Source organism: Rana temporaria, chromosome 3 (assembly GCF_905171775.1).
Source record: "Rana temporaria chromosome 3, aRanTem1.1, whole genome shotgun sequence".
Taxonomy (NCBI): domain Eukaryota; kingdom Metazoa; phylum Chordata; class Amphibia; order Anura; family Ranidae; genus Rana; species Rana temporaria.
In genome coordinates, this window is record NC_053491.1 from 140,039,901 (window position 1) to 140,055,511 (window position 15,611).

General features: G+C 46.8%; 1 protein-coding gene across 4 annotated transcripts in view; it reads left to right on the forward strand.

The window, feature by feature from the left end:
• The window catches only part of PUS7 (pseudouridine synthase 7), a 92,500-nt gene that overhangs the window by 6,000 nt on the left and 70,889 nt on the right, over window positions 1-15,611 (forward strand). The window lies entirely within an intron of this gene.

The window sequence follows — 15,611 nt, forward strand, 5'->3', positions numbered from 1 at the left end:
TCACTTTTTCTCTTTTGATCTTCTGAATCACTCTGGGAATTAGGATTGTTGGGTGGAAGGTTTAGCATAGAGGGTCTGACCATTTTTGGGCAAAGGTGTTAAAGCAGGGGTTCACCCAAAAAACTTTTTTTTAACATTACATTCAGCCGAGTTGTCAGAATGACATTAGGCGTTTTTTTTTTTTTTGCATTGCCGTACATACCGTATTTTCTCTTACCACCTTCCAGGACGGCACCCGAGAGATGATGGCTCCTCCTGCAGGAAACACAATCATATGACAGTTTAAAAGGCCCCGCCCTTCCCCTTGCTCCTCAGTATTGATTGTGTTTCTCCAACACAGCGACACGTTTGTTTTGTTAGTGGAAACCTAGAGACCGGGGAGGGCAGCATGTGTGGCTAGGAATACAGATGTTTGGGTAGAGACACTCACCGACCACCTCGCCCAGAATTCGGAGGCTGAGGAGGTAGTCGAGTCACTTACAGTGGTAAGGAAGGCGATTGCTTACCTGGCAGATGCAGCTACAGAATCTGCAAGGGCAGCAGCCAAGACAGCAGCCCTCATTAACTCTGCTAGGAGGGCAGTTTGGATCAAGGCTTGGGAGGGAGATGCTACATCCAAGGGAAAACTCTGTGGCATCCCCTTCCAAGGTTCCCTGTTGTTTGGTAAAGACCTGGATGATGTCCTTGCTAGGTCATCAGAGAAAGGTAAAAAATTCCCAGTTAAACCCAAAAAAGAAGGTTTCAAGAAAACTTTTCGAGGCCCCCAGGGGCAGGGTAGACAGAAAGCCAAAAAGGAACCTTTCAGGCGTTGGAACTTTGGCAAAGGGAACAGGAAGAACAACCTCCTTTTTCCCTCCTCCAAAACCCAGCGACAAACCATCCAAGTGACGCCGAGGTCAGAGTGGGGGGTCGACTGTCTCAATTCCTCCCTCCTATGGGAGAGAATTTCGAACAGTCATTACATCCGCCAAATAATTCAAAAAGGCTATCGCCTAGAATTTCTGGCTACACCCCCCACCATGATCACCCTTACTCACCTTCCCAGGGATACCCTGAAAAGGTCTGCCCTCTTGGAGGGCATACAGGAGTTAGCCAAACAACTAGTGGTAGTACCAGTACCAAAAGCTCAGCAGTACCAGGGATTTTATTCCCATATTTTCGTAGTGCGAAAACCCTCCGGAAAATACCATCTAATAGTAAACTTGAGAAACCTGAACAAGTTTCTGGAATACAAAAAGTTTACCATGGAAAGTATTTATTCGGTAAGAAAGAACCTCATGAAGGAAGCCTTCATGGTGACCCTAGATCTCAAAGATGCCTATCTTCACGTGCCAATCCACGTGGATCACCAGGTATATCTGAGGTTTGCAGTCGTACTGGAAGGAGAAACCTTCCACTGGCAGTTCAGAGCACTACCATTCGGGCTAACCTCCAGCCCAAGGATTTTTACAAAAATCCTAGCAGAAGCGGTGGCATACCTGCACCTTCAGGGCATATCCCTTATACCCTATTTAGACGACTTGCTGATTTCAGGAAAATCAGCCGCCCAAGTCACGCTGGATGCCAACAAAGCAATAGCACTCCTGGAGAGCCTAGGGTGGATAGTCAACAAAGAAAAATCCTCCCTCAAACCAGAACAGGTCAAGACCTTCCTGGGATACATAGTGGACACCAGGCAGCAGAGACTTTTCTTACCAGAAGAAAAAGTTTTAAAGCTAGCCTCAGCAGTTGGGAACCTTATCAAAAACCCCAGACTCTCCAGAAGAAATGTTCTGAGAGTCCTAGGCCTGATGTCAGCGAGCATCCCAGCGGTAGTTTGGGCTCAGCTTCATGCCAGGACATTACACTTCTTCTTCCTGTCCTCATGGGACAAAAAGAAAGAGTCCTTAGATCAGGAAATACTACTCACCCCCCAGGTTCTGACCTCCCTGGGATGGTGGACATCTCCCCAAAACCTGAGGGAAGGGCGACCATGGGCTCAGTGGAACCCAGTGAAGGTTACCACGGATGCCAGTTCCTGGGGGTGGGGCGCCCACCTGGAAGGGAAAAAAGCTCAGGGGCAATGGGACAGCTCACTAGCTCGCAGGTCATCCAACTACAGGGAACTCAGAGCAGTGGGGGAAGCCCTAATAGCCTTCCAGGAAGACATCAGAGGCAGAGAAGTCCAAGTAAGCTCAGACAACTCTACAGTAGTAGCGTACCTAGGTCACCAGGGAGGGACCAGGTCCAGTCCCCTACTAGAACTTTCCAAGGAAATCCTGATATGGGCAGAAGAAAGAGTACTCTCTATCTCGGCCATATACATAAAGGGGACGAGCAATACAGAAGCAGACTTCCTCAGCCGTCACAGGTTGAGGGAGAAGGAATGGGAACTGAACCCAGAGGTTTTTCAACACCTGGTCCAGTATTTCGGAAAACCGGAAATAGACTTGTTTGCCAACAGACAAAACAGGAAGGTAGAAAGGTATTTCTCGATTTCCTGGGAACTACAGTCGGAAGGTCTGGATGCGCTATCCCAGACCTGGCGCTTCGGACTGGCTTATGCCTTCCCGCCGGTGGCGCTCATCCCGCGAGTTCTTCAGAAACTCAGCAGGTCTCCCGGCCAGATTCTTTTGATAGCACCATGGTGGCCAAAAAGAACTTGGTTCGCAAACCTAAGAGCCATGGCGATGGCGGAACCTCTGAAGCTCCCGTACAGGGCAGATCTCCTCAGGCAGGGCCCAGTACTCCACCCAAAACCAGAATTTTTTCAGCTAACGGCCTGGTCAGTGAGCGCCAGATTCTAGAACGCAAAGGCTGCTCAGAGAAGGTCATAGATACTCTCCTCATGAGCAGGAAACCAGTAACTCAAAAGATTTACCAAAAAGTATGGAAGACCTTCTGTTCCTGGCGTAAGGAAAGACAGGTATCTTCAACTTCTATCCCGGTTATCCTGGACTTCCTCCAGGATGGGGTAGATTTAGGATTAAAAGTTAGTACCCTTCGGGTCCAAATAACGGCTCTTTCAGTCTATCTTGATAAAAGATTGGCGAAAGAGGACCTTATAAAACGTTTTTTTTGTTAGCTAGAGAAAGAGTTTCTCCAGTCCAAAAATATAGTTGTCCGCCTTGGGACTTAACTAGGGTGTTAGAGGCGTTATCTATACACCCATTCGAACCTCTGGAAGAGGTTTCCCTTAAGTTTCTAACCTTAAAGTTGACCTTTTTGTTAGCCATTACTTCGGCCAGAAAGGTAGGGGATTTGCAGGCGCTATCCATGAAAGAACCCTTCCTGAGGGTGCAGCCAGATAGGATCACCCTTAGAGCAGACCCCCTGTACCTACCTAAGGTGGCATCCCTATTTCATAGGACGCAAGACATAATATTGCCGTCCTTTTGTTCTGAACCAAAGAACGAAAAAGAAAAGAAATTTCATTTGTTAGACGTAAGAAGGTGTCTTCTCATTTATCTAGAGAGAACTAAGAGTTTTAGGAGATCTAATCACCTACTAGTTCTACACGCTGGGCCCAGGAAGGGACTGCAGGCATCAAAAGCCTCAGTCTCGAGATGGATTAGAGAAGCAATATCCAAAGCCTATGTATGCACTGGAGCAACAGCTCCCATAAAGATCAAGGCTCACTCTACCAGAGCCATAGCAACTTCCTGGGCTGAGAAAGCAGGGGGCTCCTGGGAACAAATCCGCAGTGCGGCAACCTGGTCCAGCCGTCATACATTCCTGAAGCACTATCGTGTGGAAATGTTGTCACAGCAAGACTTAGCCTTTGGTCGAAAGGTTCTACAAGCTGTGGTCCCACCCTGAAGGTAGGCCTGTGTTTATTACTCAATTATCCTCTCGGGTGCCGTCCTGGAAGGTGGTAAGAGAAAACCGACGTTGGACCTACCGGTAACGGTATTTCTATGAACCTTCCAGGACGGCAGGCCTACTTACCACCCTATGTGGAAAGGGAAAAAAGGTAAGTACCGATAAGGACTACGTCCCTTGTGAACCAGTTCAGGATTACTCTATTGCATACTGAGGAGCAAGGGGAAGGGCGGGGCCTTTTAAACTGTCATATGATTGTGTTTCCTGCAGGAGGAGCCATCATCTCTCGGGTGCCGTCCTGGAAGGTTCATAGAAATACCGTTACCGGTAGGTCTAACGTCGGTTTTCACCGCCGCTTCCGGGTATGTAATCGGCGTTCCTAATTGATTGACATCCTTCCGACCAGCGCGTCACGAGTTGCCGAAAGAAGCCGAACGTCGGTGCGCAGGCGCCGTATAGCCGACTCGCAGTCGGGATTCTTTCGGTAACTCATGACGCGCTGTATGCGCCGGTCGGAAGGATGTCAATCAATTAGGAACGCCCAGTCCCGCAGATTACATACCCGGAAGGAGCGGTGAAAATACGGTATGTACGGCAATGAAATAAAAAAAAAACAGCCCAATGTCATTCTGACAACTCGGCTGAATGTAATGTTACATTTTTTTTGGGGGGGGGGTAAACCCCCGCTTTAACCCCCAGGCTCCCATCTCTCTGGGTTAATGAAAATTATTTTGGGGCCTTGGTGTTGTACCTTGAAGCAAACCAGTTCACTGCAGGTGTCCTCCAGGTCTTTGTATTCCAATTGAAGATTGACTGCTCTAACTCCCATTCCGTATTCTTCACTGTGGTTCTGCTCAGGTAGTCTGCACGTGTGTTCTCTACCCCTTCCAGGTTTACTGCTGAGATAGACTGTACATTTGCTTCTGCCATATTCATAAGCTGAGGAGGGATCTGGTTCTTCCTTGTCTGTTGATATACGGTACTGCTGTCTGACTGTATTTGAATGGTTTTGTTTTGAGTTTGTGTGATAGGACCTCAGAGCTTGTTCCACCGCTTTCAGTTCCCTCATGTTCGATGAGGCTTGTGTCCAATGGTGGCTTCATTCACCTTGCGCTAGGTGCTCTGCCAGGTGTGCTCCCCCAACCCGAGGTGCTGGCATCTGTGGTGATACTAATTATGTTAGTCTGAATCCACTGGCACCCCTGCCTGTAGCAGAGTGGTTTGACCCACCATTGCAGAGATTCCTTGACAATTTGTGGAACTTTGATCATCATGTCCAAAGACCATGGGTCTCCGTTCCACTGGACTTTGAGAAGAGGGGAATAAGGGGGTATATGATCAACGTGTGTGTGTGTGTGTGTGTGTGTGTGTGTGTTTGTGTGTGTGTGTGTGTGTGTGTGTGTATGTATGTATGTATGTATATGTGTGTGTGTGTGTGTGTGTGTGTAATATATATATATATATATATATATTACACACACACACACACACACACACACACACACACACACACACGCACGCACGCGCGCACACACACACACTCTCACTCTCTTTACGTCTAGAGGAAAAAAGATTTCATCTCCAAATACGGAAAGGCAGGCAGTTTTTGTAAAGGCCTTGCTTGTAGTTGTGCCCCAGTGACGGCCAGTATAGAAGATGTCATAAGACCCAGAACTCTCATACTTTTCCTGATTGTGATCGAGTTAGAGCAACATATTGATATCTCTATCATTCTCTGTTCTTTATCCCAAGTAAGATAGATTTCTGTCTCCCTGAGGCTGGGTTCACATCTCCATGTGGAGCGGCTCACAGCAGGGGTCCGGCACGTCCCTGTTCACTGTTTCAGATCAGATTTTTTTTTGGCTGAAATCGGACCTGAAACAGACCAGAAGACGCACTGCAATTCGCTCTGCAGCTCCCGGAGCTGTGTTAACCGGCTCCATCGAGAGCCAGTCACAGGCTTCTGACATGCGAATTGGATGTGGAGAAATTTGCATCCAATTCGCAATAGTGAACCCAGCCTGACATCTAGTATGCAACCCAGATAATTTACCACTTGGCTGGGAACTAGGTGTGATTTCTGCTCTTTTTTTATAATCCACCATAGATCCCTCAAGTAACTGATGGTTGACTGAAGATTTTTCTCCAGTCGCCTTTCAGGACAACCTTGGAGAGAGCGCAGCTCCGCCTCTTCATTAGGAAACACATGCTAATCTTTAAAAGCCCTCCTCTTCCACCATGGCCTCAGTTATTGTGTTTCCTCCGCCATGGTGGAAGCGCATGCTTGTGGACCAGGGGTGCTGCGCTCTTTCCAAGGTTGGAGGGGTAAGCCTTACCTTATCTGTTTGGTGTGCAGTGGCCATCCCAGGCTCCCCTAAGGGTGGGGGGAGTCCTCCGGAGTCTCCAGCCTCTCCCTGCTCAGTGGAGTGAAGGCTCTACAGGAAGCGGCGCTGAGTGCCCAGGGGTCCGCGGTTTTTGGCTCAGGTGGCCGGGCGGCACACTACCGCATTGGCGGTGTTTATTTTTGAAACGCCGCATGACGGTCCCGGGTCCTGGCGGGCGGGTGACGTCATGCACAGCGGCGTAGTTTCCTGTAGAGGCGTGGCGACGCGTGGTCCACGTCGCCTAGTAACGCAGAGGTCAGGGGACAGGCCTAAGAGAGGCGTCTTCCGGTTCCGGCCGTCTTTGATGACGCGCGGACCCGGGAAAGATTTAAAAATCATTCAGTCCCGGCTGTGTTTCTCTCGGCGATGGAAGAACCTACAGCCATGGCGGAGACAGGTGCCTCAGACGCTGCTCAGGTCCAGGTAGGGGGGTACAGCGGTGCCTCTATCCTTACTATTGGGCTTAGGTGGTTTTTTGTTATTTGTCCTCCTTAAGGGAGCCTGTACTGCAGGGTCAGAGGTAACTTCTCTCGGTCCCTGACAGTTGCACTGGGTGGTGTTTGGTTAGCTGTGGATCTTTTCTATCACATCTTCCTTTTAAAGTGGTGGCGGTTTTTTCCTTGTTTGTAAAAAACCTATTGTTTCTCCAATGGTAAAATACCCTTTTTTGTGTTTTTAGGAGAAACAAAAAACTAAAAAGCCACCAACTCAAAGGAAATGTCCTTCCTGCAAAAACCCTCTTAGAGATTCATGGCAGAAGGCAATGTGTAAATCTTGTATTAAGGATTTAGTGGAAGAAGAGACATCCCAGCAATATAAAGTGTTATTTTCTTCAGTGCAAGAACTTGCAAGTTCTTTGAACTCGGTCAAATCTATGTTGGTTCAGACTCCAGCAGTGCAAGCTGAACCCCAACATTTACCACCCAGCCCAAAAGCTTCCACCTCGAGGTCAGAGGTTGTGGATTCAGGGGATGAAGGGACAAGTACTCTTCGCTCACTCAGGGATTCAGATGAGGAGGAAGAGGAAGGAGAGTACAGAAATTCCAGATATAAAGTCTCTCTAGATGAAGTAGATGATCTTCTTGAAGCAATTTATACTACACTTGATATTCAAGAAGAGGAGGTACAATTATCTCTTCATGACAAAATGTACCAGGGTCTGGATGCCTCCAAACACAAGGTTTTTCCAGTTCACAAAGTAGTATCAGATACTATTAGAAAAGAGTGGAAAGATCCAGAAAGGGGCCCCTTCTTTTCTAAAAGTCTAAGGAAAAGATTTCCCTTTGAAGATAAAGACTCTGAAGCCTGGAATAAAAAGCCAAAAGTTGATGCTGCCTTTTCCCAGGTGTCTCGACGCACGGATCTTGCGTTCGAAGACATGGGGATACTAAAAGATCCCATGGACAAAAGAGCGGACTCCCTGTTAAAGAAAGCTTGGGACTCTACTTCTCTTAGTCTAAAACCTGCAATGGCCTCCACAGTGGTGGCAAGAAACTTGGAGTGTTGGGTGGAAAAGCTGATGAACCATGTAGAAGCTGGTACACCAAGGAAGGATATCTTGGAATCCTTTCCATTGATTTTAAAATCAATCAGGTACATGGCTGATGCGTCAGCTGAATCAATTAAGTTGTCAGCTAGATCCTCTGCCCTGGGGAACTCAGCCAGACGTGCAGTATGGCTGAAAACCTGGACAGGGGACACAGCCTCTAAAGTCAAACTCTGCGGGTTACCCTTCTCAGGGGACTTACTGTTTGGACCGGATCTTGAAAAAATTCTGGATAGAACAGCCGACAAAAAGAAGGCTTTCCCGGCTAAGAAACAACCTGTTAAAAAGAATTTTCGTTCTTTTCCACAAACCTCCAAAAAAGAAGAAAACAAAAAGCGCTGGTTTCCTCAAAGAGGTAGAGGAAGAGGAGGTATCCTCTTTAAGTCACCCCAGGATCAGTCATCAAAAGACAAGTGACAATCTGACTCCTGTGGGGGGAAGACTGTCCGCTTTCTCTTCTCAGTGGAGCCTTCTGACCAAGAGCCCCTTTGTGAAAAACATAGTTACACAAGGATACAGTCTGGAGTTTTCAGAGTGCCCTCCTTGCAGGTTTTATGTGACAACCCTACCAAGGGATCAGGAAAAAGCTTCCGCAATGATGAACCTTCTAAAGGATCTGATCCAACAGGAAGTTATTGTCCAAGTCCCAAAAGATCAGGAGGGAAGAGGGTTTTACTCCCACATATTCTTAGTAAAAAAGCCTTCAGGCAAATATCGCCTAATTTTGAACTTGAAGATCCTGAACAAAACTATAACTTCCGGATGGACACCATTTATTCCATCACAAAGTTATTAACACCAGAGTGCTTCATGGCCTCTCTGGATCTAAGGGATGCGTATCTACACGTGCCAATAGCGCAGGCCTCACAAAAGTTTCTACGCTTGGCAATAAACTTGGGAACTTCAATATGGCACCTCCAATTCAGAGCTCTGCCGTTCGGCCTCTCATCCTCACCAAGGATCTTTACAAAAGTGATGGCGGAAGCCTTGGAGCCTCTGAAACTGAGAGGGGTCTCAGTTGTTCCTTATCTGGACGACCTCTTATTCTTTGCAGGTTCAAGGGATCAGCTGGTTTCAGATCTCCAGACGTCCCAGGCTCATCTCGAGAGCCTGGGATGGATATTGAATCTAGAAAAATCAAACCTAGACCCCTCACAGGAGATGAGGTTCCTCGGTTACACCATCAATTCAGTTCTACAGAAGGTGTTTCTCCCTCAAGAAAAAGTAGAAAAAGTAGTTTCTGCAGTGAGCCAGATTCAAACGAATCTCTCAGTGTGTGTACGTTCTGCCATGGCAGTCCTAGGTCAACTTACGGCCTCGATTCCTGCCATTCAATGGGCAAGGCTTCATTCCAGACCCCTACAGAGGAACATCCTACAGGAGTGGTCTCACCAGGAGTCACTGGAGAAAACCTTCTCTCTATCATCAAAGGTAAAACGGTCCCTCTGGTGGTGGAGAGATCCTTCCAATCTCACAAAAGGTCTCTCATGGGTCCTTCCCTCGGACAAACGTCTGACAACAGACGCAAGTTCGTGGGGATGGGGAGCCCACCTGGATGGACAGACCGCACAAGGGTCATGGACCAAAGTGGAGGCAAGGAGGTCATCGAATTGGCGAGAACTAAAAGCCATTTTTATGGGTCTCCTGGATTTTCAACAGATGCTGAAGGGTTGTCATGTTCAAATTTTGTCGGACAACACTACAGCAGTGGCCTATGTGACCAGACAAGGCGGGACCAGGAGCCAGGGATTGATGGAGCTGGCCAATCAGTTACTGACTTGGGCGGAGAAAAATGTGGCCTCTTTGTCAGCAATCCACCTAAAAGGATCCCAAAACCTGCTGGCAGATCTTCTGAGCAGAAAGAAAGTAATAGAAGCAGAATGGAGTCTAAATCAGGAGATTTTCAACATGATCTCCAAGGAATGGGGACATCCTCAAGTAGACCTTTTTGCCAGTCAGCAAAACACGAAAGTTCAAAACTTCTTTTCTCTCCACAGAGAAGACCAGGCGATAGGCATAGATGCTCTAGCCCATCCCTGGGATTACCATCTGTGCTACGCCTTTCCCCCCTTTCCCTTGATTCAATTGGTCTTAAGGAAATTCAGAGAAGAGAAAACAGACCTAATTCTGATTGCTCCCTTTTGGCCAAAGAGGCCTTGGTTCGCAACCATACTGAACCTGGCCGCAAAACCTCCATGGAAGTTGCCTCCCAAGAAGGACCTTCTAACACAGGGATCTGTGTGTCACCCAGAAACAGACAGGTTACATCTAAGCGCTTGGTTTCTGAGGAAGACATTTTGAAAAACAAAGGCTTGTCGGACAAGGTTGTAAAAACTCTTCTGTCCAGTAGGAAGGAGGTAACAAGATCAATTTATCTTAAAGTGTGGAAGAAGTATAACTCATGGTGTTCTTCCAAGACCTTTCAAACTAAGAGTGTGGTCTCAGTGCTAGAATTTCTCCATGAAGGAATGGAAAAAGGACTTGCAGCCAGTACCTTAAAGACACAGGTAGCAGCTCTTTCTGTTTACTTAGAAAAAACTCTGTCCAGAGAACCTTTAATTTCCAGGTTTTTTAGGGCACTAGCTCGAAATAGGCCAGTGATCCTCAAAAGTTTTCCCAGTTGGGACTTATCGGTTGTACTACAAGGTTTGACGGGAGTTCCGTTCGAACCATTGGAGAATATTTCTTTGAAAAACTTAATCCTCAAAACAGTTTTTTTGGTGGCTATTACGTCAGCAAGACGAATCAGTGAGCTCCAAGCTCTGGCCATCACTGAACCCTTCCTAAGAATTTTTCCAGACCGAGTGATCCTTCAAACGGATCCTTCATTTCTTCCGAAAGTATCATCAAAATTTCACCGGTCACAGGAAATAGTGTTACCCACTTTTGCTTTAAACCCTTCTAATGCTGGAGAAGAAGCGTTCCATACACTAGACGTGAAAAGGTGTCTTTTACAGTTTCTTTGAGTCACCAGAGATTTCAGAAAGTCAAATGCTCTCTTTGTAGCTTTCTCAGGTCCCCGCAAGGGGGAAAAAGCATCCAAAAGTACTTTAGCCAAATGGCTTAAACTTGCTATTTCAGAAGCCTATAAAGCCAAAGGAGTCGTGCCTCCCTCAGGTATTGTGGCACACTCAACAAGGTCAACTGCAGTCTCCTGGGCCGAAAGAGCCGGCGCTACACCTGAGCAGATCTGCAAGGCCGCCACTTGGAGCAACTACTCAACGTTCCTAAGGCACTACAGGTTGGATCTATTGTCTGCCGCAGACCAAGCCTTTGGCAGAAAGGTTCTGCAAGCAGTAGTCCCACCCTAGGGTAAGTTACTTGTTTATCCTCTCCAAGGTTGTCCAGAAAGGCGACTGGAGAAAGACTTAGTTAGACTTACCGGTGACGGTATTTCTAAGAGCCTTTCAGGACAACCGCTGTTTCCCTCCCTAAGGCTGCATTCACACCTAAGCGACAAAACGCCCGACGCGGGACGCTTCTGCCGCTTGAGGGGAGAATTCCCATTGCCGTCTATGGAGATGGTTCACATCTCATAGACGCGCAACGCCTGTCGCCTGAAAAAAAGTCCCGGACCCTTTTTTTCACGCGACAGGCGCGTTTTCCCATAGACAGCAATGGGAATACTTTAGAAAAAAAAAAAAGAAACATTTGTAATCGCGGCAAATCTGCCGCTACACGCGTACGCGGCTGTCGCTTAGGTGTGAATGCAGCCTAAATGTTAAAGTAATAAGTTATAAAATCTATCATGGTGTTGTGGTTTTCTGTGCTGTGTCTTCCAGAGAGTCGGACCACAATAACTGAGGCCATGGTGGAAGAGGAGGGCTTTTAAAGATTAGCATGTGTTTCCTAATGAAGAGGCGGAGCTGCGCTCTCTCCAAGGTTGTCCTGAAAGGCTCTTAGAAATACCGTCACCGGTAAGTCTAACTAAGTCTTTTTTTTTTATCAGTGCTTCTGCTGTGTTGTCAAAGAGGAGATTGTCCAAATATGTTATTACTTATATTACCTTCCAGGCCTAACTGCTTTAGAGCTTCTGCCAGAATTTTTGTAAAGAACCCGGGAGATGAAAATAATTCTTGAGGCTAGCGCTGTGTATTGTAGGTGAAGTGTAGCCTTTGAACAAACAAAGATATTTGTCCTAGGTGCTCAATTCTGATCCAAATTGTGTGACTATTGTATAGCTGGCTCGCAGCTGTGAGCCTAGGACAAATAAAAAAAAGTTTTATGGCTAGAGGCTGACGAAGGAAGCGATTGTTTTTTGCGAAACTCGTTCCATGCATACCTTGAATCGCACACTTCTAATGCTTAAACAGGGCTGTCTTGTCTCTCACTACACATGGCGGCTGCTGCTGGTTACCTCTGGTCCCTGGATCATATAGCAACAAAATCCTCTGGAACCGTGGCTCTACTCCAGGCATCGCTCATTCAGGATCTCAGCTCGGACTCCCAGCTGCATTTCAGTCCATCTGTCAGTGGCGCACCTTTGCTTCAGGTCTACTCCCCAAGCTGCTCATTGTATCCTCCAGTCAACCACCGCAGCTATCCATCCACTTGGATGAGGGATCTGACACCATCCAGACATGCCTATGTATCTCTGCAGCATGTGATCGCATTCTCATATGTTTTTACTTTATAATAAATTGACATACTACACCATTTGGGCTCCTGGCGCTATTCTCCCCCTCCCCTTTTCTCTTCTAAGTGCAGCCTTTGGCTCCTAGATTGCAAATCTCAGGTATTGGTGATGGTTTTCCTTTTAGCTGTATATGCAGGTAGGCATCCTGCAGGTCTACTATCCCCATGAATACTCCTGGAGGCAGTGTGTTTCCTATGGAGTAAATGGATTCCATCTGGAATTATTTGTATTGTATTGTCCTGTTGAGTATACAGTGCCTTGATAAGGCATTCATGCCCCTCGAAATGTTGCCATGTTGCAACTAAAATCATAAATTTTATTGGGATTTTATGTGATGGACCAACACAGAGTGGCACATAATTGTGGATGGAATTTTTTTTTTTTTTCCAAATATACGTTTTATTGAGTAACACCAAGGAGAGGTCTCCACATTACAGTCAGTATAGTCACACAGAGCAGGGTACAAGTGCATCAGCAGGACATTAAACATAAATGGATCTTTGCACAACTGTACAATATCATCTAGGGTAAGAGTTACCAATTTAGAAAGGACGACTGGCAATATAGGACCTCTCCACTTCTTTTTCGCTTTTCCTCACAGAATCTCAGAGCGAGTAAGGTGTAGATAGGAGGAGGGAAAGGAAGATAAATAAGGGAGCAAAGAAACAGCAGAGAAAGAAAGGGAAAAGAAAGAGAGAGGATCTGGGAACAGTAATTTTCAAGTCTTGCCTCCAGATTCTCAATTAAATTTATGTCTGGACTTGGACTGGGTCATTCTAACACATGAATATGCTTTGATCTGAACATTCAATTGTAGCTCTGACTGTATTTTTAAGGTTGTTGTCTTGCTGGAAGGTGAACATCTTGCCCCAGACTCCAACAGGTTTTCTTCTAAGATTGCTCTGTATATATCCATCTTCCCATCAACTCTGACCCCCCCACCATGTTTCACGGTGGGGGGGTGATGTGCAGTGTTTTCCGCCACACATGGTGTTTTTGGCTTTTAGGCAAAAAAGTTCAATTTTGGTCTCATCTGACCAGAGCATCCACATGTTTGCTGTGTCCCCCACATCAGTGGTTCTCAAGCCTGTCCTCAAGTATCCCCAACAGGCCAAGTTTGCAGATTTTCCTTTATCTTGCACAGGTGCTTTAAATCGGAGTCAATGGCTTGGTTTTTTGGATAGCTATTTTATCTAAGAGAAATTTCCAAAACATGGCTTGTTGGGGGTACTTGAGGACAGGGTTGGGAACCATTGGCCCCACATGGCTTCACACAAACTGGACTTCTTATTGCTTTCTTTCAGCAATGGCTTTCTTCCTATTAGTCTTCCATAGGCCAGGTTTGTGGCGTGCATGACTAATAGTTGTCCAAAAGTTGACTAAAAGCTGTGGATCTCTACAGCTCCTCCAGAGTTGCCATGGGCCCTTGGCTGGTTCTCGGATTATGCTCTCCTTGCCCGGTTTTATAACCTAACACTTCTTTAAACTTCTCCACTACTTTTATCCCTGACCTTTCTGGTGTGTTCTTTGCCGTCATGATGATGTTTGTTCACTAAGGTTCTCCTAACAAACCTTCTAAGGGCTTGAGATTAAATTGCATACAGGTGGACTGCAATGTGAAAGTAAAAACCTTGTTCACCTTCGCTGTGGGGGGGGGGAGGAGATAACTATTGAAATTACGTTCTTAAATTGAGGACAGCAGACCTTCCGCCCATTCTTTGTCTTTGGAAAGTGTTGTGACCAAGTACCTGCTTTGTGGGGTGCTTGAAAATTCTATGGCATTACCTGCTTCTAATGTGTGAAGGAGAAATGTATTTGTCGTTATGTTCCGCAATGGGATTACAAATGATTCTAGCCTGCCCCTATCCTGTTGGTTGTCGTTGTTTCTTGGTGTTGGAGGCAGAAGGCTTAAGACTGTAGTCTTCAATGTTCTTTCTTTTCTGAAAGGACAAGTTATTTTTATGCTTCAGCTTACTTGTTTGTTACCCCTTCTTTGCTGTTGAAAAGGTGTTCTGCTTTGCTTCTTCCTGGAAGAAAACCTTTCTTCCTGTCTGCCTACCTGTTGAGTACAGATTCTAGATCCGGTCCAAAGAGGAGCTTTCATGTCAAGAGAATGCTGCAAAGCTTGTTCTTTGAGGTAACGTCCCATGACCATGCCACAAGTCCGCTCACTCACTTCACCAAGATGGCGCCAGTGGGAAGTGCATCGCTGGAAGTGACATGAAAGCTGCAAATGATGCAATGAGCATCCTGGGAGCAAGCTGCCATCATCTTGGTCCACCAGCAAACGCAGCAGTTGGAAGCTTGCGCCTGGGGGAGGAAAAGCGAACGCACATTTTGCTCCTTAACCTTGCAGTAGCGAGGGGGATTCTATCCAGAGAAGCCAGTAGCTGGGGGGGATGGTTTCTTACCCCCACTGAGGGCAAAACCTCATGCTGAAGGAAGGAGTCCCTTGGGAAGGTCCTCCCAGTAGTCCCTGTCCTGGTGCTGCCTGACCTTCCCAGAGGCCCGTGGGAACAGTTGAACAGGGAGGCCCTTGCAAATGGCACAGAGACCTGGATGAAAACTGAATGTAGAACCTGTGGGTACAGAGAAAACACAAGACCTGAGACTTGTAGTTACCCCCCCCATCACACAGGGGACGAATAGACAGGTTCTCTTAAATGAGACATCAGGGGTCCTCTGCCCACACAGCTGCGTCATTCATTCACAGGAATCTGATTGAAAAAAAAAATGTCCCAGCTGCCATCACGTTAGACGACCTTGTAATTTGAATAAACTTAAAGTGGAGGTTCACGCGGCAATTGCAATTTTTAACCTTGGATTCATGCTCATTTTGTCTAGGGGAATCGGCTAGTTTTTTTAAAATCGAAGCTGTAGTTACCTTTTTAGAGAGCGATCTTCTCCGCCGCTTCCGGGTATGGGCTGCGGGACAAGGCGTTCCTATTTTGATTGACAGTCTTCCGAAAGGCTGCCGATGGTCGCATCCATCGCGTCACGATTTTCCAAAAGTAGCCGAGCCTCAGTGCGCAGGCGCCGTATAGAGCCGCACCGACGGTCGGCTTCTTTCGGCTACTCGTGACGAGATGGATGCGACCGTCGGAAGCCTTTCGGAAGACTGTCAATCAAAATAGGAATGCCCAGTCCCGAACACCATACCCGGAAGCGGCGGAGAAGATCGCTCTCTAAAACGGTAAGTACAGGTTCGATTTTAAAAAAACTAGCCGATTCCCCTAGACAAAAT